Genomic DNA, 22,463 nt, shown 5'->3' with positions numbered 1-22,463 from the left:
TGTTTGGTCCAGACAGGATTGATCTGCTTTCACTTTTTTAAGTGGAGAATTCGCATACAAATTCTATTTTACAGCTTCCTTCAAGGAGTCAGAAGACTGGGGTGAGGGGGACCCTGGGCCCACATTTCTGCAGGAGAACGCCTGCTGAAGCCCATCAGCTGGGTTGGGTGGGGTGTGAGAGGTCCCCATCACCCCGGTCTCTTGCTCACTCGGGTCCCTTGCTCTCTGTAGTCTCCTACACACGGAGGCCATTAGGCAAGGAAGAGCGAGATATTTCTCAGACCGATTCTTCTTTCAAAACACAGGTCACACTGAAAGGGCTTTGCATCTCATAAAACACCGAAGAGATCCTTTTCTTGGTGCAGATGAAGAATGTTCCTAATGATTGCTATGCAAATCAAGTATATCTTCGTAGAAAGAATGCCACTGAAACAGATATTTTGTGAAAGCTCCAGACAAGCCACGGAGGTTTGAAGGTGCTGGCCCACTTCCTGCATTAAGGTTTCCTGTGAGACACCTGCTCACACTTCCGTGGGCAGCCGCGTCGGATGAAAGCTGTACCGGTCGGGAGGCTCTGCCGCAGATGAAGACACTGGACGCAAGAAGATTTAAACAATGAGGACGTGTATGTCTCATGTACCTCACGGTCCAGAGGTGGGGGGCTTCAGGCACAGCTCAGCTCACGTTTGGTGCTCCCGTCAGGGACCGAGTTTCCTTCCAGTCTCTCTGCTCAACACTGATGTCACCTGAAGCTGGTCCACGTCCCGACTGTGAGATGGTGGCCAGTGACCACTGGGGCAATGTGCCTCCCTATTCACACTCACCAGGACAAGACAGAGAAACCTCCTCCCCAACCGCTTCCCTAACCATATGGATGCTTGCCTCCAGCCTGACCAGGCTGGCTTGGGACCCATGCCCACCCTCTGCCAGATGATGTCGCCAGGGGAGTGCTGTGCACTGATTGGTGGCATGCGTCATGGCAGTGGAATAGATCTTGGGGGTCTACCTCATGTCCACCGCAGACGCCTTTCCCGAGGCCCCCTGATTCTGCTCGTCTTTTTACGTTTTCAGGGACTCAAGCTCAGCTCTTCTTGAGCAAAGTCCCATATGGAAGCCCCGCCGAAGCCTGTTCTCCCCAAACCAGGCAGTCAGTGGGTGCCTCTGTCCCCGGCAGTCCCCCTTTCAAAGAGCACACAGGCTTCTCCGTTCCCGGCACCACCATCACCTCACTCTTCGGCTGGGGACTCCACATTATTTCTGGACAACTCCATATTTCACCATGTAAATGTTTTTCAAGCCTCCCTATGGCCCCGGGAGACTGGGGGATTAAGGCAGCACCACCGTGCGTTGCAGGGCTGCAAACATTGCAATGAACAGGAGAACGGGCCACGTCTCCCAGCAGACTCGCCCTCCTGTGCTGCGGGACTGCACGTGTTAACGCGGCCGTGCTTGGCCTGTGTCCGCATGGGAACTGGGTGTGGAGCGCGGCGCGGGGCCAGCTGCCCTAAGTTCCAGGTTCCGTGCCTTGCACAACTGATTGTTCTGGGCGGCAAGGCCTCTCTGCCATCTGACCCCGCATCCTGGGCCTCCAGCCGTGAAAGGGATTAACGATCGCCACAATCCAGGTTTTGCCCCTGCCTTCCCAATGCTAATGTAACCATGCATCCGCTACCATTACCCCGGACAGAGATGGGTCTCTGGAGAGCTCTCTAAATGCACATTAGGCCCACAGCCAGGGCTGCATTCCCTTTCACACTTAGCGGAGGGAGAAATCACCGACTATTGGAACCCGAGAGGATAACTTGGGGATCTGTGAGGCTGAGTCTTGTAGCATCTGCGCAGGGCTCCCTGGGATGCTGGTGACAAAGACCAATTCTTGGGCGTCAGTGTCCACCCCCAGCATCAGGCTGACTTGGTGAACCTACAGTGTGCACTCGAAATACAGACAGACCGTGCAGTTGATGTGCGTGGCCGGTGACATCGTCAGTCAGAGTACCCGTGGCTTACTGAACATTGTATAGTTTTGTTTCATCAGTTGTTGAGAGAGGGCTAATAAGCCTTCTTTAGATGACAGCCAGCCTTCCCTTCCCAAAACGTGCTTCAAATCATGGTCCCCTCCTCCTTGAAAACTGGCGAGGGGTGCCCAGCATGTGCAGGGCAAGACCAAACCTAGAGCACGGCTTTCTGGGCCTCCGGGATCCAGCTTTGCGGGCTTCTCCAGCCTCGCGCCTTTCACCAAGCAGTGTGATCCAAGTGTCCCCCGAGGGTCTCACTGCCAATGCACGGACACCTGCAGTGTGGGGGGTGTCAGAGACCAATGCCTCCTCCCTCAGCCCTCCCTCGAGTGCCTCGCATCCCACCCCCGTGACCCCAAGCACCGCAGCCCTGTTGGCACTTGGAAAGGGCCCCATTTGGAGCGGCCACTTAACCATCTGGCAGTTTTGAGCCGGCGACCACATGGTTCTGCTGTGTCAACCTTTGGTTTTGTGGCTGTTTCTCCAATTGAAGCGGGCAGTGAAAGGAAGCAATGTAACACTGCGATATCACATAGAACACGGGCTGCTCTCCAATTTCTCAAGAGGAATTTGAGATTATGTTTGGACAAGTAATAGGAGTTGCAGAGCAAGTGAGTGGGTCCAGGGGAGGCCTCTTTGAAGACCAATAATTAAGTGGCCAACAGCAGTTAAAGGTGATTTACTCCAACACCGCCAAACGTTTGGGTTACTCTGGTAGGACCTCCGGGCTCTAGCCCTCGGGCACCTGCTCAGGCCGCTGTGTAGGAGGGCGTTTCCCCTCTTCCTCACCTTTTGGGATTGAGCTCATCTTCAAAATCCTGTTTCAATGCTTCCTCCTCCATAAAGCCTTCCTCGATTTCCTTCTCAGACCCACTTCACGCTTCCCCTGCCCTCAACCGCCCCACCACTGCCCCATACGTGTTTGCTCATATCCTCCTTTCATGTAAAATGATGGAAATAAACAGGGGCTCTGGAGACAGATTCGGTGTGCCACAGTTGGCTTTAAGATGCTGATAATCGCTCGCGCTTTCTAAGCCTTGGTTTCCCCATCTGTAAGGTGGAGCTGATAATAGGAGCTCCCTTGTAAGTTCTTGAGGGAATTAAAGAGGTGGTTTGTGCAAGGTACTGGGGCTCCAGCCCAGAAGAGGCGTTCCACTGATGCCCTTGGCTGTGGCATCGATGGCGGTGACAGTGATCAGGATCCCTTGGTTTGTTCTGTCTCGAATTTAAGTGGTTCTCTTTACCTGTGTCCCCTTCCGTGCTGGAACCTCTGAGAAGAAAGAAATTGTGTCTGATTTCCAGATCCCAAACATCTACTATGTACCTGGAACAGAGTAAGCACTTGGCAAAAGTCTGTGAAAATGTAAAATGAGATGAACCAAACCCTAAAACTGGCAGGCCAGCCCGTTTCTTTCTCAACACTTTCTCTAAAGGACCCACGATTTCTGGAGTCCACCAGAAGGCTAAGCATTCTGTCAGAAGACATATTTTCAGACTTATCTAATGTGTTTGCTCGAGCCGCCTCATGCCAGGGGAAATGTGAGGTCAGACTTACTTTTCGCTTGCATCTTTGAGTTCTTGCTGGTGTTTTGCCCCTTGTTGAGTTCCTGCAGTTGTACACTCCAGGATGCAGGGTGGGGTGGACTTCTGGAAGTTGGCTCTGCTCCGCTTATTTAACACTACCCCCCTGCCCCTGCCCCCACGCTGGGGGACCGGGCAGGGAAGGGACCGAGAGACAGGCCAAGGCCAATCTCCCACACCAACCCATTTAATGTATTGGTCCAGAGGGAACTGGCTGGCCTGTTTTCCCGTTCTTGGCACATGCCCACAGAAATGTTTGTTTTGCAATGTCCAGGGGAGCCTCAGGTCTAGAACAATGGTGAATGATTTATTTGGTGAAGTGTGTTTGAGTTCCAAAGTGTTGCTAAGCACATTACATCACTGTCCTCCCTTTTCAGCCCTAGCCAGTGGTTTCCAGATCCATCCGGGAAGAATTTCACTTCGTTTGCCTGATTTTTCAAGGTGCTGTTTTATCTTTCCCCTCAATCTCCCTAACCCGTGGATAATTATCACTGTGCTTCTCAACTCTCTTGCTGTGGGTAATCCATGTTATGTAAATGTTAAAAATCAAATTTGAAAATTCCATAGATTAAAAATGATAAAGATTAATCACAAAAGGGTCCTAGTCCCTTCTGTATCAGAATCCTAAGGCTGTTAATCATGAACTAAACAAATTCTTTCCTTGGAGGATGAGTTTTCAGTAAAAATCCGAACAAAGCACTTGCTTCTCTGGAATGAATCAGACACAGGCCAGGAGTTGATTGATACCCTGTTAAGCTGAGGAATATATTTTGTATGTGTTTTTAAAACAAAATTGTTCATAATTTCTATGCTATCTTGCAGCTGTCATCTTGCAATTACAATATATCATGAGCATTTTCTTAGGTCGTTGAATCATTTCCCCCACAATCATTTTTAATGGCTGCAGAGTATTTTCTTAAATGGCCGTTCCATAATTTATTCATCCAAAATATTATTGTTGGATGTTTGGAATAATCTTCTCTTAATGCAATTTATTAATTTATTTGCCAAATGTCCAGGAAGCATCCACCACTTGCCAGGCCTTCAGTGGATAAATAAGGCACAGTCCCGGCCCTTGAGAAGCTTTCAGTCTTGTGGGGGAATGATCTTATGGTCGGCTGCATTGGAGCAAGAATTCTACCCACAGACACAATGGACAGAGCGCAGAGACAGGCCTACTTCTCTAATGGGTGGGGACTGTCCCAAAGCCTGCTATCCCCTCTCCCCTAAAGTGCTTGGACCCTGAGCTGCACCTGTTGGAAGTGGAAGGCTCACACTGGGATGGGAACTAGCATCCTCTTCTCTTTTTTACCTCCTTTTAGGGTAGTGATTCTTAACCTCTCTGCATGTTTGTCTCAGCTGGTAGACTATAAAAATACCAACACCAGGCGCACCCGGGTGGCTCAGTCAGTTGAGTGTCTGACTCTTGATTTTGGCTCAGGTCATGGTCTCAGGGTCCTGAGATAGAGCACTGTGTCAGGTTCTGTGCTCAGTGGAGAGTCTGCTTCTCTCCCTCTGCCTGTCCCCCTCTCCACCCCCACCCCCGCTCGCACGGTCTCTCTCTCTCTCTCAAATAAATAAATAAATCTTTTTTAAAAAATTAAAAAAATACCAATGCCCAGTCTGGTCAAAGATAAGCCAGGAATAGGGCTTGAGCAGCAGTGTGTTGGTAAATACTGAACAGTCAGCTCTTAAAAAAGTATGCATATTTATATATGTACATCAGTTTATTATAAATTTTACCGGTATAAAGGATGGGTAGGAAACAACTTACAGAACAACCTAAAATTTGCAATACACTTTCTTTTTTTTTAATTTAATTTTATTAAGTTATGTTAATCACCATACAGTACATCATTAGTTTTTGCTGTGGTGATCCACGATTCATTCTTTTCGTGGAACACCCAGTGCTCCATGCAGTACGTGTCCTCCTTAATACCTATCACCGGGCTAACCCATCCCCCACCCCCCTCCCCTCTCAAATCCTCAGTTTGTTTCTCAGAGTCCGTAGTCTCTCGTGGTTCATCTCTCCCTCCGACTCCCCGCCTTCAGTTTTCCCTTCCTTCTCCTAATGTCCTCCATGCTATTCCTTATGTTCCACAAATAAGTGAAACCATATGATAATTGACTTTCTCTGCTTGACTTACTCCACTTAGCATAATCTCCTCCAGTCCCATCCATGTTGATGTAAAAGTTGGGTATTCATCCTTTCTGATGGCTGAGTAATATTCCATTGTATATATGGACCACATCTTCTTTATCCATTCCTCTGTTGAAGGGCATCTTGGCTCTTTCCACAGTTTGGCTATTGCGGACATTGCTGCTATGAGCATTGGGGTGCATATGGCCCTTCTTTTCACTACATCTGTGTCTTTGGGGTAAATGCCCAGTAGTGCAATTGCTGGGTCATAGGGTAGCTCTATTTTTAATTTTTTGAGGAACCTCCACACTGTTTTCCAAAGTGGCTGTACCAATTTGCATTCCCACCAACAGTGTAAGAGGGTTCCCTTTTCTCCACAACTTCTCCAACATTTGTTGTTTCTTGTCTTGTCAATTTTTGCCATTCTAACTGGTGTGAGGTGGTATCTCAATGTGGTTTTGATTTGAATTTCCCTGAAGGCTAATGATGATGAACATTTTTTCATGTGTCTGTTAGCCATTCGTATGTCTTCTTTGGAGAAGTGTCTGTTCATGTCTTCTGCCCATTTTTTGACTGGATTATTTGTTTTTTGGGTGTTGAGTTTGAGAAGTTCTTTATAGATCTTGGATACCAGCCGTTTATCTGTAGTGTCATTTGCAAATATCTTCTCCCATTCTGTGGGTTGCCTCTTTGTTTTGTTGACTGTTTCCTTTGCTGTGCAGAAGCTTTTTATCTTGATGACGTCCCAAAAGTTCATTTTTGCTTTTGTTTCCCTGGCCTTGGGAGATGAATCTTGAAAGAAGTTACTGTGGCCGATGTCAAAGAGGTTACTGCCTATGTTCTCCTCTAGGATTTTGATGGATTCCTGCTTCACATTGAGGTCTTTCGTCCATTTTGAGTTTATCTTTGTGAATGGTGTTAGAGAATGGTCGAGTTTCATTCTTCTGCATGTGGCTGTCCAATTTTCCCAGCACCATTTATTGACTAGACTGTCTTTTTTCCATTGCATGTTTTTTCCTGCTTTGTCAAAGATTATTTGACCATAGAGTTGAGGGTCCATATCTGGGCTTTCTATTCTGTTCCATTGGTCTGTATGTCTGTTTTTGTGCCAGTACCATGCTGTCTTGGTGATCACTGCTTTGTAATATAGCTTGAAATCGGGCAATGTGATGCCCCCAGCTTTGTTTCTTATAAATTCTACAACCAGTGATTCTTGCAGAAAGCGTTTGCCAAACCATAGTCAATCTGTGGTTGCAAATGACAAAGCAACCATGCATGATGGTTGATGTTTTCATTTGTGTTAATAAGCACGACAAAAGTAAAACAATACAATGTGCCAGAGCTTCGCTCATTTATCAGTGACAGGAGTGACTTCTTTGCTGGATTGGATACTGGTGTTTGAATACTGGAAGAATATTCTCTCTTTTTGTTTGTATTATTCACAATAAAACAGCTACAAATAGGACATTCTTTGAAGTGTCATCTGCATTATTAACATTGTTTCCATCAGTGTCTTAAGCGCAGATAGTCAACAAAATAACAAATCAAGCTCTGATTGGTAGCATTTGCTGATTTCTGTGGCATAAATTCTCCTGTGGCTGATTTCAAGCTACTGGTGTGACATCACCGAGCACAGACCCAGAGGAGGAGTGCGGTAATGCCTCATTATGTATAGTTTCAACAGTCCTGATGCGCTGGACCTAAATGACCCCAAACACACAAGTCACATGTAGTGAAATGGTTTGAAAATGAGGACTTATCTGGCATCTTTAAAAGGAGCAATGCAGGGGCGCCTGGGTGGCTCAGTCGGTTAAACGTCTGCCTTTGGCTCAGGTCATGATCCCAGGCTCCTGGGATCAAGTCCCACGTCGGGCTCCCGGCTCTGCGGGGAGCCTGCTTCTCCCTTTACCTCTGCCTGCTTCTCCCTCTGCTTGTGTGCTCTCTCTCTTTTTCCTTGTCAAATAAATAAATAAAATCTTAAAAAAAAAAAAGGAGCCCTGCAGTTGTAGAGAGATGGCAGGACAAAGGTTTCAGGATCCAAGGGCAGTAGACTGCGGAAATGTAAACATGTTGGGGAAATGAATGGAGTCAAGTTTGTGTGCAGTTCCCCTGGTGCTATCTCCAGGCCAATGAGTCTAGATCTGTCTCTAGCAAAGGAAAATTTACATCCTGCCTTGAGGCAGAAAGGGGGAGAGTAGAGAGAGCTTTTCCTGCATTTGCTTCATCTTAATTTCCTGAGGCTCAAAATAATTTTTATGTAAAAGAGGCATATTTTGGCATGACATACTCTGGCTTCCTTCTCTCCCCATTATCAAACATTTATACAATATATAAATAATTCATTGTCAAAAGTTGTATATTTTATAGTATTCTTTTTCCTCTTTGAACTCACATGTCCCCTCCGCTTCCCTCCCCTCAAATTTGATTTCAATGTAGTAAATATAGTCCTTGCCTGCTACGAAACTAGGGATGTGGATAGAAATGCAGACAATTTTAATTCCCACTGAACATAGGCACTAAGTGAATGGAGTTGTCATGATGATGATTACCAGTACACCATTTGGCTAAGCAAGAGAATATGTTGCAGATTATGTTAGTTGCCAAACAAAAAAAGTAAAATGTTACTGGAAATGCATGTTGTGATAGATGTCTATGGTTTTCTCCCTCCTTAGTTCATGCATCTGTGGATGTGTATTATTGAGAAAATGCATGCAGGGCTGGCCTCAGTTCTATACTATTTTTTGTCTTTATAGATGTAAGTTCTGACCAGCCTTTAGTAGATGGAATGGAAGTTTTGCTATGATGTCACTCTATTCTTCAACCAACTTCTAAGTCACAGTTATTTCTTGTCAACAATGCGTTTTAATACTCTATCAGCAGAATCAGACCCTTCCTCAAGTTAGTTGGAAGAATTAGAAACCAACTCACGAACACGAGGGCAATTACATGTAGCTATTTCTAGCTGTTCCTTTGTTTGGCACCTGAGGAATTTACACCCCAAGGCAAGACCCCCTAGTAGAGAGGCTATGGGTCTGCCTTTCCTTTGTGAGGTGGGAGAAGGCAGGAGGAGAAAGGACAGGAGCTGCTTGCCTTTTGGACTTCAGGCCAGGGTTCTTGGGTCAATCAGCTTTAGGAAAGAGTTAGCTGGAATTTGAGAATCTGGAAATTATTATTATTATTTTTTAAAGATTTTATTTATTTATTTGAGAGAGAGAGAGTGAGAGAGAGAGCCCAAGAGGGGGTAGGGTCAGAGGGAGAAGCAGACTCCCTGCTGAGCAGGGAGCCCGATGTAGGACTCAATCCCGGGACTCTGGGATCATGACCTGAGCCGAAGGCAGTCGCCCAACCAACTGAGCCACCCAGCACCCGAGAATCTGGAAATTAATTCCCTTACACAAGGTACACCTGAATATCCTGTTGGTGAGTCTTCTTGTGTCCCAGGGGGCATTGTCGCCCAGTTTGAAGACCACTGCCATAGACTCTCCAAGAGAAATAAAGGAGAAACAGGGAGTTTCCCCAACCCCAGCCACAGCAGTGCCCTGTTGTGACCTGGATCCAGCGGAGCCTGCAGCTGGGGTGGGGATGGGGTGGCCCCCACAGTGCTTGCTGTAGCATCTGGTGGTTGTTAGAGCTATGGTTCTGCCCCAGTGATCATGACTTGCTCGACCATTTTTCATGGAAGGCCAGAAAACTCTGCTTCTGGCAGGAACAGAAGCCATCAAACCCCTGTGCCTCAGTTTCCCCATTTGAAAGTGGGATTTGCAACACCAGCTTCACAAGGCTGTTGTGGGATGAAATGAGAAAAAGAATACTTTAGTGTTTTGGAAACATCAAGCATGATTCAAGCCCAGGGAAGTGGTTCTGCCCCGGACCAGTGCTTCAAGAACAGCAGAAGCCCAGGGTCAGCGAGGGAAGGGGACTCCACGGTTGCTGGAAACTGCTCTGCATTCTTCAGAAAAGTCACCCTGCACTTGAAGGTAAAGCAAGTTGCAGGGGCTCAGCCTGTCTTTTCCACATCCCCCTGGGCCTTGTTTCCTAGGCTCACCCAAGGAGAGCAAACCTGTGTCTGGTTTTGCCAACGCACACCATGGGCCAAGTTACACACTGTTGGAGGTTTCTGTCTGGCAGAAACGCCAATTTTTTTGGTTCAGTAGAAAAGATAACCCCTAAGATTATACCTGTGTTGATATTGACCAATTTTGTGTCTAGTCTAGCATCTCACTTTAACCTTAAAAAAAAATGTGTTTAAAAATTGCAGGGGGCCCCTGGGTGGCTCAGTCATTAAGTCTCTGCCTTCGGCTCAGGTCATGATCCCAGGGTCCTGGGATCGAGCCCCGCATCGGGCTCCCTGCTCGGCGGGAAGCCTGCTTCTCCCTCTCCCACTCCCCCTGCTTGTGTTCCCTATCTCGCTGTCTCTCTCTGTCAAATAAATAAATAAAATCTTGGGGTGCCTGGGTGGCTCAGTCGTTAAGCGTCTGCCTTCGGCTCAGGTCATGATCTCAGGGTCCTGGGATCGAGCCCCGCATCGGGCTCCCTGCTCCGCGGGAAGCCTGCTTCTCCCTCTCCCACCCCCCCTGCATGTGTTCCCTCTCTCGCTGTGCCTCTCTGTCAAATAAATAAATAAAATCTTAAAATAAATAAATAAATAAAATCTTTAAAAAAAAATGCAGTTTCTACATGCACCTTGAGCCAGCTCTATTTCCTTACTGGTTCCCTCATAAATAAACTGAATAAACCTTTCACTTGTGTTCATTCTGTCTTTATATTTCATTACATATATATATATATATATATATATATATATATTTTTTTTTTTTTTTTTTTTTTGTTCATTTGAGAGAGTGAGAGAGAGAGACAGCACAAGCGGGGAGGGGGTGGGGCAGAGGGAGAGGGAGAAACAGACTCTCTGCTGAGCAGGGAGCCCGATGTAAGGCTTGATTGCAGGACCCTGGGATCATGACCTGAGCCAAAGGCAGACACTTAACTGACTGAGCCACCCAGGTGCCCCTTCATTCTATATTTTTATGAGAATCATGTTTTAAACTTTTTGAAATTTATACATGGACAGTGTATCATATATATATATGTATATATATATATATAATATAGAAAAGAGAGAGACAGATAGACAAATAGATATAAAATTGCTTTTGATCTTATTAAATTCTCCTGATAATCTTGGAAATAGACACTATCACCCCCATTCTACAGATGAAGACATGGAGGCTCACAGAGGCAAAGGAGCTTGCCCAGGGGTCCCAGACAATGAGCAGTAACAAGTGGATAGTGGGATGTGAAAATGAAGTCTTTGAGGTCTTGGGGCACCTTATTTACATTTGGCTGAAACAGGTGACTTTTTTAAAAAAAGATTTTATTTATTTATTTGAGAGAGAGAGAGTGAGCGAGAGAGCACAATCAGGGTGAAGGGCAGAGGGAGAAGCAGGCTCCCCGCTGAGCAGGGAGCCCGATGCGGGGCTCGATCCCTGGACTCTGGGATCATGACCTGAGCCGAAGGCAGACACTTAACGGACTGAGCCACCCAGGCGCCCACAGCGGACTTTTTAATGCCAAACTCATGTCCCCTCCCACCGTCCCCGAGGCTGTCTGGGTGGCCCCAGGCTGGGTGAACTTACCTACTCTGTTGTGGGATTATTTCACCTACGTTCCTGCCGTCTATGCCTCAGATCACTGATGCAGCGGCCCCTGGGGGCCACCGAGGGCTGTGTCACTGTTCACAGGCTCCAGGGCCTGCCGGAGCCCTGCGTCCAGGTGCTGGGCCTTCAGATGCATCACATGAGCCAGGGGAGTGGGATAAACTACGCTTGGCTCCCCTCTGTGAGGACCACCCCTAATCCAGGCCCTCCTCCTCCCCCAACCCCACGCTGGCCTGGCCTGGAGGGACTCCAGAGCCCCGAGCAGCAAGGGCTCCCAGTCTGCCCCCAGCCACTGCTAGTGGGACCCGTCAGCCCAGGAGGCTAATGTCACCAGACTGGCTGATGGCACCATGTGGCAGAAATCTCCCTTTTCAACCAAGGACCCAGATATGGGTGTGTGTGTGTGTGTGTGTGTGTGTGTGTAAATTCAATGAGATTGTATGAAATTTTATATCCTGTGACCTGCCCTTTGCCTTCAATTACAAAACAAATATTTTGTATGATCACATTTCCTCGTCTATTTATACTGTATAATGTTCTCTTGTGTGGATGGTTCCATACGTTAACAAATCCCTACTGAAGGCATCAGTGTTGCTAATGATGTTTTGCTGTTACACGCAGCCTCGTGATTTTTTTTTTTTTTTTTAAAGATTTTATTTATTTATTTGAGAGAGAGAGAATGAGAGAGAACACATGAGAGGGGATAAGGCCAGAGGGCAAAGCAGACTCCCTGCCGAGCAGGGAGCCTGATGCGGGACTCGATCCAGGGACTCCAGGATCATGACCTGAGCCGAAGGCAGTCACTTAACCAACTGAGCCACCCAGGCGCCCAGCCTCGTGATTTTTAACCAGGTGAAATGGAACAGAGTTAAATACAAACTTAATATATGAGCCCTCCACCCTCCCACCCCCCCCACACCCTTACCCCACTCACTCTCCCCACCCCCCGCTAATCATAATTGCAGTTGTCCTTTCTCCAATGCCCCCTGTGTTTCGGAGCTGTGCTGGGGGCCACACCCTACCGTACAGTCTACAAAACTCACCTTCAGGGACCTCTAGCAACTTCCTGTGGTCAACCAGTGTGAGAAGACCCAGAGCCTGAACTCCACCGTCCATCTGATTTTAGAACTTCAGATCCTCAGACAGAAGAATCTGCCAGGATGAGTGTATTAATCGTGTTTTTTGTTCTCTTCATTTTATGATGCTTTGACATCTTGGGGCCTTGTGGACCTGAGAGGGGTGGTCCAACCCAGGCCTGGCTAATTCCTAAACATAGCAAATGACTTGCCTGGGAGTTGAACTGCCAGAATTATCCAAACTATTCAATACTGAACTTACTCAATGTACCTACCCTACCTCACCTGTTCTGTCCCACAAGGACCACTGTGAAGTCTCAGGTCCATGCTCTCCCTTCGCTGCTGCCTCCTGACTGACCCTGCTGCTTCCCCATGTGGCCCCGGGTGACATGGCTGGTGTGCCCCTTTCTTTTGGGGATTGTAAGTCATGAACTATTCTTCTGAGGCAGTTGTCTCTGTGTCTGTCACCTTACTGTATCTGATTAAAACAAAATCCTGGACATATTTTAAAATAATGAGGAGGCCGATTGGGCTTGGCTGGGGACATGGACCACCCACCCTAGTTTTTGCTCCTTGGCCCTCTGCCCGTTTCATCCATCCCAGGACAGCCACCTTCCCAGGACAGCCACCTTCCTCTGCTGGTCTGTCCAGTCTCCTCCGCTGGGGCCTAGTCCATTCCCCAAGTCTGCCCAAGTCTAGGCTCTAATGTTTTGGTCTAAATCGATTCAGTTTCCAAAACACTCCTTCTGGGGGCCCTTTGTTGAGTCTCAGAAAGAGACAAATGTTCTTGGGAGCTGCCGGCAAAGCAGAAGAATCTGTCTACGTTGTGAGCAGCGTAGATTGTGCACCAGGAACAGCACCCCACTGCATCATCTTTTCAAGACCTGCTGTGTGTCCAGGCTGGGACACGCGGTCATGGGACCCAGGGAGGGACTCTTCCAGTGAGCTCATGGCACTCACAGGAGACCCATGTTGGGTCTGGGCTTCCTTCAGATGTTCCACCTGCAGATCTTGGAGGTTTGTCTCCCTTGAAACTGGAACTAAATGGCACTAAGACTGACCAGAGATTCAAAGAGGCAGGACCCCGGGGAGGGGAGCAAGGGGATCAAGAGAAGAGAAAGGGGGTTCAGTTCTTTAGTGTCTGTGATGGGGTTACCTGGTGGAGTTGCCCCAGTAGCAACACAGGGAGACCCGTGTGCATTAAGGAGACAAAGTGAGGTGAGTTGAATAGGAAGAAAAAGTATTCCTTCCACCCCATGCTCATGCTCCTGTGGGTTTGATGGGTAGAAGATAAGACTCAATGCCAGCACGAAGCTCTGTGAGCTTTGTACATTCTTCTGGACTCTGTGTGGCTGGGTGCTCTTGTCTGCCCTGATATTAGGATGTCTAATAATGAACGCCCCCTCAACCTCCCACAGAAGAAGGTTGGGTGCTCCCACTGAGCCTGAGGCAGCTGGCAATATAAGAGGAGTGGGGGTGGGGATAGCTAGGACATTGGCGGTCTTATCTAGAACCTGCTATGGGAAGGGTTGAGCTAGGACATCAGTGGTCTTATCTAGAACCTGCTATGGGAAGGGTCCAGCTAGGACATCAGTGGTCTTATCTAGAACTTGCTATGGGAAGGGTCCAGCTAGGACATTGGTGGTCTTATCTAGAACCTGCTATGGGAAGGGTTGAGCTAGGACATCAGTGGTCTTATCTAGAACCTGCTATGGGAAGGGTCCAGCTAGGACATTGGTGGTCTTATCTAGAACCTGCTATGGGAAGGGTTCAGGGATAGGTCTGTACGTCCAAGTCATACATACACAAGCCCTGGGTCAGAGCTGCTGGTATGGACTAGGCTCAGGGGAGGCAAATTCAGAACCAGCTTGACTATAGGCTCCAAACTCCATGTACACATCCATAGACCAGGTGGCTCATACAGGAAGAGGCAGAGCAGGAATAACTAGAAAGGCAGAAACCTTTTAACAGGTCCAAATAAGGTTGAGAGCCATTCTCTGTTCTTTCTGGAAGTTTCATATACTTGAGGAGGGTGTGGTGTGCCGGAGCCGGCTCCTATAGGCTCACAGCAGTGTATGGTACTTCTCTCCCCAGCTCTGTGCTCCGTGACGTCAGGTGAAGGTGCCCATGGTGGGAATATTTACATCATAGCCACCAGCAGTTGCTACAAATCAGGATGTCTTTTTTCCCACAGAGCTGGTCATTGAGCATTTATTGGCACATCTCTGGCAGTAGGTAAGGGTGGTGGGAAGGCATATGGGAAACAGGGAGATCTAACAGACAGCTCCCCCACATGTGCAGTGGGTTTTGAAAGCTCTGCCCCTGAGCCACCTGAAAACTAATCCTAACCTAAGCCTGAAAGAGAGATTGTTGATTTTCTTTGTATGTGTGTGAATTCAGCAACAAAGAGTGAAGAATGAAAATAACATGGGCTTAAGAGTCAGACAGGTTTGCCTGGGTTTGGACCCAAGCTCTGCTACCTTATCAGCTTGTGACCTTTCGTGTGGTGAGCTGCAATTTCATTTGTATGGAGCAGGACAGCGGTATCTGCCTCTTCATGGGGTGTATTTGATAAGCCAAGCATTTGGTATACACTGTCTCTACTCCTCACAAACCTTTAATAAATGTAGAAAAACATTTATTCACTTAGTCGATAAGGATTTCTTGGCCACCACTTGGTGGTGGGTAATGTGATGCCCAATATGCTGGCAGTATGTGGGAGTGTGGGGGCAGGGTGCAACTTTGTCATACGATGCCATACCCAGCCCTCAGTGGCCCCAGTGAGTCCTACCTCCTGGTGTTCACACCGCTGTGTATTCCTTCCCAGAGCCTCAGGGCTGTTCTGTGTGACCAGCAGCCTGTGGCAGAGTGATGGTATGTCAGTTCCCAGACCGGGTAATAGGAGCCCTCAGCTTCAGTCTGGGGCTCTCTCTCCTGAGTCACTCACTCTGAGGGGAGCCAGCCACCATGCTGTGAGTAGCCCTACAGAGAGGCCCCTGTGGCAAGGCACTGACAATGTGTGAGTTAGCTAGCGAGTGGATTCTCCAGCCCCGGTCAAGCCTTCAGTTGACTGCAGCCCTAACAGCTTGACTGCGTCCAGAGAGACGCTGAGCCAGAACCACCCAGCTGAGCCCCTTCCAGATTCTGACCCTCAGAAACTGCATGAGACAGTAAGTATTCATTGTCTGAGCTGCTGAATTTGGGGGTAATTTATTATGCAGCGACAGTGAACACAGATGGGTCTCAGGATTTGAAACTAGAAAAGTACTATCTAATTTTACAGATGAGGAAACGTAAGTTGAGATAAATCTATATGCAACTTGCTCAAGCAGGAGGCCATAGAGCACTAGAGAGGAAGGAAGTCTTAGAAATCATCAATTCAACCACATCATTAAAAAAGATAATTAAAGGGGTGCCTGGGTGGCTCAGTCAGTTGAGCATCTGACTCTTGATTTCGGCTCAGGTCATGATCTCAGGGTTGTTGGATCAAGTCTCGCGTCGGGCTCCGCACTCAGCAGGGAGTCTGCTTGAGATTCTCTCCCTCTGCCCCTCCCCCCGCTCACTCTTGTGCTCTCTCTCTCAAAGAAAAAAGGTAATTAAAATAATATTTGATATTAAATTGCCATAGGGCATCAAAAAAATTGCACCCTAATGCCATTCCCCCATTATGTCAACTATCTGCATTTCTCCATGGCCTCTTCCACTTTTTGGCTATAAGCTGAATAGTTATTATTCTCATGTGTATGCAATTTTGAGGCCAATTTCCTAAATTTTACATCACTTCATTTACATGTTGTCATCTCTCTACAAGATATCACATTGATCATTTAACATGATATTCCATGGTATCAACGAGTCATGCTTCCTAGGCCTTCTGGTAGAATACGTTTCTGTTGTGTATCATAAACAACTTTCTGAGAAACACCTAGATAAGTGATCTTTCCATTTTCCCCCAGGTTTTTCCTTTCAATACATTCCTAGGAGTGGAATTAATAATGATATATGTTTTTGCTCTTAGTATAGATAGAAGGGGTGCCAGAAGGGATATCTTAATTTTTCTTCATCCTACACTTCTGACATGTCTGGAGGTCCAGAGGGGGTGCTCTCTCCGGGCATCTGGCACATAATGGTCTGATTGGTCTCTAGGAAAAAACTCACCTCGATAGAAGGTGGGGGGCTGAGCCAGAGAAATAATAACCACTATTTATTGACAGCCTACTGTATGCCAGACATGTGACATTCATGATTTCTCATATCTACAACTCTAATAGGTATCTGTGTATGTGTGTCCCATTTTACAGACGGAGAAAGCAAAGCCTCACAACTGGTATGTGATAAAACTAGCAATCCAAACCCAGATCTGATGGACTCCAGTGTTAGTCTCACTACATAACATTGTCTTTTTCTTTCTTCTCACTGCATAACATTGTCTTTTTCTTCCCTTCTCACTACATAACATTCTCTTTTTATTCATTTATTTGAAAGAGAGAAAAAGAGAGAACATGAGCAGAGGAGAAGGGCAGAGGGAGAGGGATAGGGAGAAGCAGACTCCCCGCTCAGTGGGGAGCTGGATGAGGGCTCGATCCCAGGACCCTGGGATCATGACCTGAGCCGAAGGCAGATACTTAACCGACTGAGCCACCCAGGCGCCCCTACATAACACTGTCTTGAAGTCAACTTTTATTGCTCATTGGTGTTATATTTATTTTATTTTATTTTTTAATGGAAAAACAAAAATTGATTTATTTTACTTTTAAATTCCACACCACAACATTTTACTGAAAATGAAGTGATTTTTAATCTATAAATAGAAGACTCTCTAAATGATACTCAGGATGTTTTACAAGTTTGGTTTTAAGATAGATTTGAATTCACAACAGGTTTTACACACAACGATTTCAATCAATTGGGCACTCCGGAACACAATGTGGAGGCATAACAAGCATGCGACGACTTCTTAATAGTCCCAGGGGATAAAGACCTTTTTCAAATATGGAAAGAAATTAGTCTTTCTACAGTATTAACCCCTAAAAGCTATTCTCCTTCATAGACAACGATATTATTGTCAGTTTCATACACTTTTACTTTATAAAGAACTCCCAGAGGAAGAAATTTCTGGAGGTTTTCCCAGATATATACAGCTACATTTTCTGTCGTGCTTACAACATCTGCAAAGTATGGCACATCCAGATCCAAATTCTTATGATCAAGGGGCTTCATAATTGCCTCCTCCATATACTCTTTGAGGTCAGTCAAATTCATAACCATTCCTGTAACAGGATCAATCTCTCCATGCACCGTCACCACAACTTTATAATTGTGCCCATGGCCATTTAGATTGTTGCATTTCCCAAACAGTTTCAAGTTTTCTTCATTACTCAGAGATTTGCTGTGGAGTCGGTGGGTCGCGCTGAAGGAGACGAGGCGGGACACCCGCGCCCGGCGGCGACAGCCCTCGCCGGCGCCCTCCATGCTCATCGCCTCGCCTCTGCACTCGGCTGGCGCTGGGGCTGGAAGACTCATTGGTGTTATATTTTATGACTACATTGACCCCCAACAGCCTTCAGTTGATGTGACCTGGGGACCAGGTCACAAAGGTGTTGCTCTTTCCAGAAATCATGTCAGTTTCAGCATCCACAGTGACACGTGACTACATATATTGAACTGCAAACTTATCTGCAATGGAACTTGATAATCTCTTTCATTTTCTCTGGTTTAAGGCAAACCCCTCAATTTAAATTTGAAGTGAAAGTGTTTGCCCAAGGTCACGGGTGAGTTACCGTGCAATTCCAGCTCCATCCCATCCCCCACACATTCCCAATTTGTGGCTTTTTGTCTTTCCACTCCTCTCCCCCATCCAGCCTAACATGTGCATTCCCAAGAGAGGCTGAAAATAACCCCTTCCCCACCATTCTCCAGGAAAACAGGTTGAGAATCAATTTGTCAGAGAGTCCCCTCCTTTGTAAACCGAGCTAGGGCGTGACTAATCCCACACACCCAGGTCCATCCGGCGAGACAAAGCCAGGGACACTGTGCCTCTTCCCAGGCCACAGGAAACCTGGACAACAGCCTCTGCCAACCTTTAAAGTGTCTGTTTCCTCAACACTCCAGGCTCCAGGGCAGAGGGTTCCCCCTCCCACCTCTGGCGAGTCGGAGCCTTCACAGGAGAATGTCTCCCTATATGGTGGTTGTTTTTTCCATGCTCCAGGCTGGTTCCCAAAATAGGTGCTGGGGAAGTGGCTCTCTTTTACTCACCAAGGGAAGGGCGTCTTCCAGAAAAGACGAAGATATCTGGGGATGGAACTGGGGAAGGGGAAGGCAGACCTTTGGGATTGGTCATTAAGGGAGGGACATTATGTCTTGTGTTGACTCCAAGCCTCTTAATCAGACATGAGGGAGGAGAAGGGCTGCCTGGAGGGGCCATGACTAGTTCCAGAAGAGTGGCTTCAAGTACTCATAGGGGTTTTGTTTTGTCATGAAGAGATCCTACGGTCATTTCTTCCCCTTTTCTTTTTTTAATTAGGGTAAAATGCACAGTAATATAAAATTAGCCATTTTAAAGTGTACAGTTCAGTGATATTTAGTACATTTACATTGCCATCTCTACCTAGCGATGAGAACTTTTAAGATCTACTCTCTTAGCAAGTTTCAAATATGCGCTACAGTGTTATTAACTATAGTCACCATGCTGTACATTATATCCCTAGGACTTATTTATTTTATCCCTGGAGGTTTGTAGCTTTTGACTCCTTTCACCCATTTTGCCCACCCCCTTCCCACTCCTGCCCACCTCTGGCAACCACTGATCTATTCTCCGGACCTGAGAGTTTGGTTTTGTTTTTATTCTAGCTTCTACATATAAATGAAATCATATGGTATTTGCCTTTCTTTCTTTCTTTCTTCTTTTTCTTTCTTTCTTTCTTTCTTTCTTTCTTTCTTTCTTTCTTTCTTTCTTTCTTTCTTTCTTTCTTTCCTTTCTTTTTTTTTTTTTAATTTGCCTTTCTCTATCCGACTTGTTTCACCAAGCTTAATGTCCTAGTACTTCATTCATTTTATGGATGAATAGTGTTCAATTTTATTTATCCATTCATCCATTGATGGATATGTGGGTTGTTCCCCTGTCTTGGCTGTGAATAGTGCTGCTATGAATATTCATGTACAAGTACTTATGTAAGCACCTGTTTTCAATTCTTTTAGGTATACACCTAGGAGAAGAATTGCTGGCTCAAATGGGCATTCCATGTGTAACTTTTTGAGGAACCATTGGATTGGTTCCCACAGCAGCTGTACCATTTTACATTCGCATCGGCAGCACGTGAAGGTTCCAACTTCTTTTTTTTTTTTTTAAGATTTTATTTATTTATTTGACAGAGAGAGACACAGCGAGAGAGGGAACACGAGCAGGGGGAGTGGGAGAGGGAGAAGCAGGCTTCCCGCGGAGCGGGGAGCCCGATGCGGGGCTCGATCCCAGGACCCCGGGATCATGACCTGAGCCGAAGACAGATGCCTAACGACTGAGCCACCCAGGCGCCCCAAGGTTCCAACTTCTTCACATCCTTGACAACTTTGTTATGTTCACGTTTTGGGGTTTTAATAGCCTTTCTAGTGGATATGAAGCATCTCACCCCAGTTTTGATTTGCATTTCCATAATGACTAATGAGGTTGAGCATCTTGTCTTATGCTTTCACCATTTGGAAAAAGGTCTCTTCATGGCCTTTGACCATTTTCTAATTGGGTTAGAATCATTTTTAACCTGAGAGCTGAACAGGGCCTTGGGGATCGTCTGTTGCCTGTCCACACACCTCCTATTCTAGACATGAGGAAACAAGCCCAGACAGGTGCAAAGCTGCCCTCAAGATGATGCAGATGCTGACTGAGCTGGGACAGGACACGGTCTCCTGACAGGGTTCCATGCCCCTTCCCAGCTTCTTTGCAGATTTGACCTAAGGGCAGCTCACAAATCTGGACAGGCTGGGCTTTGTCTTGAAGGAAAGCTCCAGAGCAGTCAGTCAGGGTCCCATTGATCTGGCTTGCTGGTCCCCCAACTGAGGGAGGTAGGACCTTGAGAGTCAAACAAGGGCTATGGAGAGTGAAGTTGGCTGGATTCATATTCCACTTGCCATCCTAGATCTTGTCTGTCCCTCCTGCGGTTTTGCTTCACTGTATTTTTATTCCCATACAAACTGTATATACACACACCAGTGCATACACACATACACATATGTGCACACACATGTATACACACATCGCACATATACATGGATGCACACACGTTCGTACACACGTGCACATACACGCCAGTGCATACACAATACACATACATGCACACACATGTATACACACATCACACATATACATGGATGCACACACGTTTGTACACACGTGCACACACACTAGTGCATACACACATACACATACATGCACACACATGTATACACACATCACACATATACATGGATGCACACACGTTCGTACACACGTGCACACACACCAGTGCATACACACATACACATACATGCACACACATGTATACACACACCACACATATACATGGATGCACACACGTTCGTACACACGTGCACACACATGCTCACACACACCAGTGCATACACACATACACATACAATCACACACATGCATACACACACATACATGGAGCATTTCCCCTGTCCCACCACTCTCTTTTCTCCTCAGTTTCCCACCATGTTCTCTAGAATCCCCATGCCATGGCTTGCGGAGTGGTTTTGTAGTTGTAAGGTGTCAATCCTGTCCCTCAGACTGTGGAATTTACAGATCCCTGTGAAAGAGCAGTTCCATGGGGGAACATGGAATTCTTCATTCTTGTCTCAAATGTCCGGGTTCTCACCAGCCTCAGCCTCTTCAGTGCCTCCTGCCTCTCCTGGGTCTTCAGTGGTCCCATACTAATCTCCTTATCAGTTCCTTCCCAGCAGCACCAACAGTGCTTGGCTCTCTCTTATTTTTGCAAACCTCTCTCCTGAACTCACGCCTCCCCCACTGCAGCTATTTCTCTTCTCGCCATTACCTATCCTCTTGGACTCCTCTTCCTCATCCTCGCTCATTGGTCAGTGGATCCTCTGGCTCTTGCCTTCCACTCCCCATTCCACTGAAATGGCTCTTACCAAGGTGAGCTGCATATTTCTAAATACAACCAGTGCTTTTGAGACTTTGTCTTGCACAACCTCTTGAAAATCTGAAAAAATGCACATGGTGTTGGGACCAGCACAGGGAGCCATTTTTCATCATTAAAAACCGCATAGGTAAACTCCCCCCAGCTTAGAACCCTTAGGTGGCTTAGATGTGGTCTCTCTTGGGGGCCCTAAACTTGGATGGTCCAAACATAGAACAGGCAGGAAAATCCACTCCTGTAGATCGCACCTGCAGAAGGTCTAGCCTCATGGGTGCATGAACTGTGCAGGCCCCACACGGCCCTGTGCTCAGAAGAGCCTCACACTGGTTGAATGCTCTGCTGGGGCTACCTTGAACTTATAATTTTATCTTTAAACTTGTATTTTGTAAGTGAAATCTGATGGGGCCCTGGAGCATGTATATGAATAAAGGAAATACGCACAATAGGTGTGTCCCCGTTCCTCGCTCTCTATTCACACATAGTATTCAAGATGCCCTATAGACTCATGATGCGTGAGAGTCCAGCGAGACTCAGAGTACAAGGGAAGTGTGTTACAACCACAGCTGAATAAGAGAGGAGCTATGACACTTTCCTTTCCAACCAGAACTTCCTTTGAAATCAGAAAGTGGGTAATGGATTCCAGTAGAAGGGAAAGGAAAGATGGGCACCAACAGTTCCCTTTCCTTCCCCATCGGTGAGCCCAAGGGAAAGAGTTTTGGCAGAATGTGTGCCTATCAAGAAATAAAATGAAGGCAGTTGAGTTGATTTTGTGCAATATCTCAAATGTTCTGGCAAGAACAAAATACACATGCATGGACCAGCTATGAAATACAAATTGCATCACTTCA

At 46.7% G+C, this 22,463-nt stretch overlaps 1 pseudogene; it reads right to left on the bottom strand.

The window, feature by feature from the left end:
• Nucleotides 1-17,304: 17,304 nt before the first annotated feature.
• LOC118543573 (6-pyruvoyl tetrahydrobiopterin synthase pseudogene) lies at nucleotides 17,305-17,965 on the bottom strand (annotated as a pseudogene).
• Between the last annotated feature and the right edge of the window lie 4,498 nt (nucleotides 17,966-22,463).

Source organism: Halichoerus grypus, chromosome 8 (genome assembly GCF_964656455.1).
Source record: "Halichoerus grypus chromosome 8, mHalGry1.hap1.1, whole genome shotgun sequence".
NCBI classification, from domain to species: domain Eukaryota; kingdom Metazoa; phylum Chordata; class Mammalia; order Carnivora; family Phocidae; genus Halichoerus; species Halichoerus grypus.
Note: the sequence above shows the minus strand (reverse complement) of the source record. Positions and strands in the feature narration are given on the sequence as shown.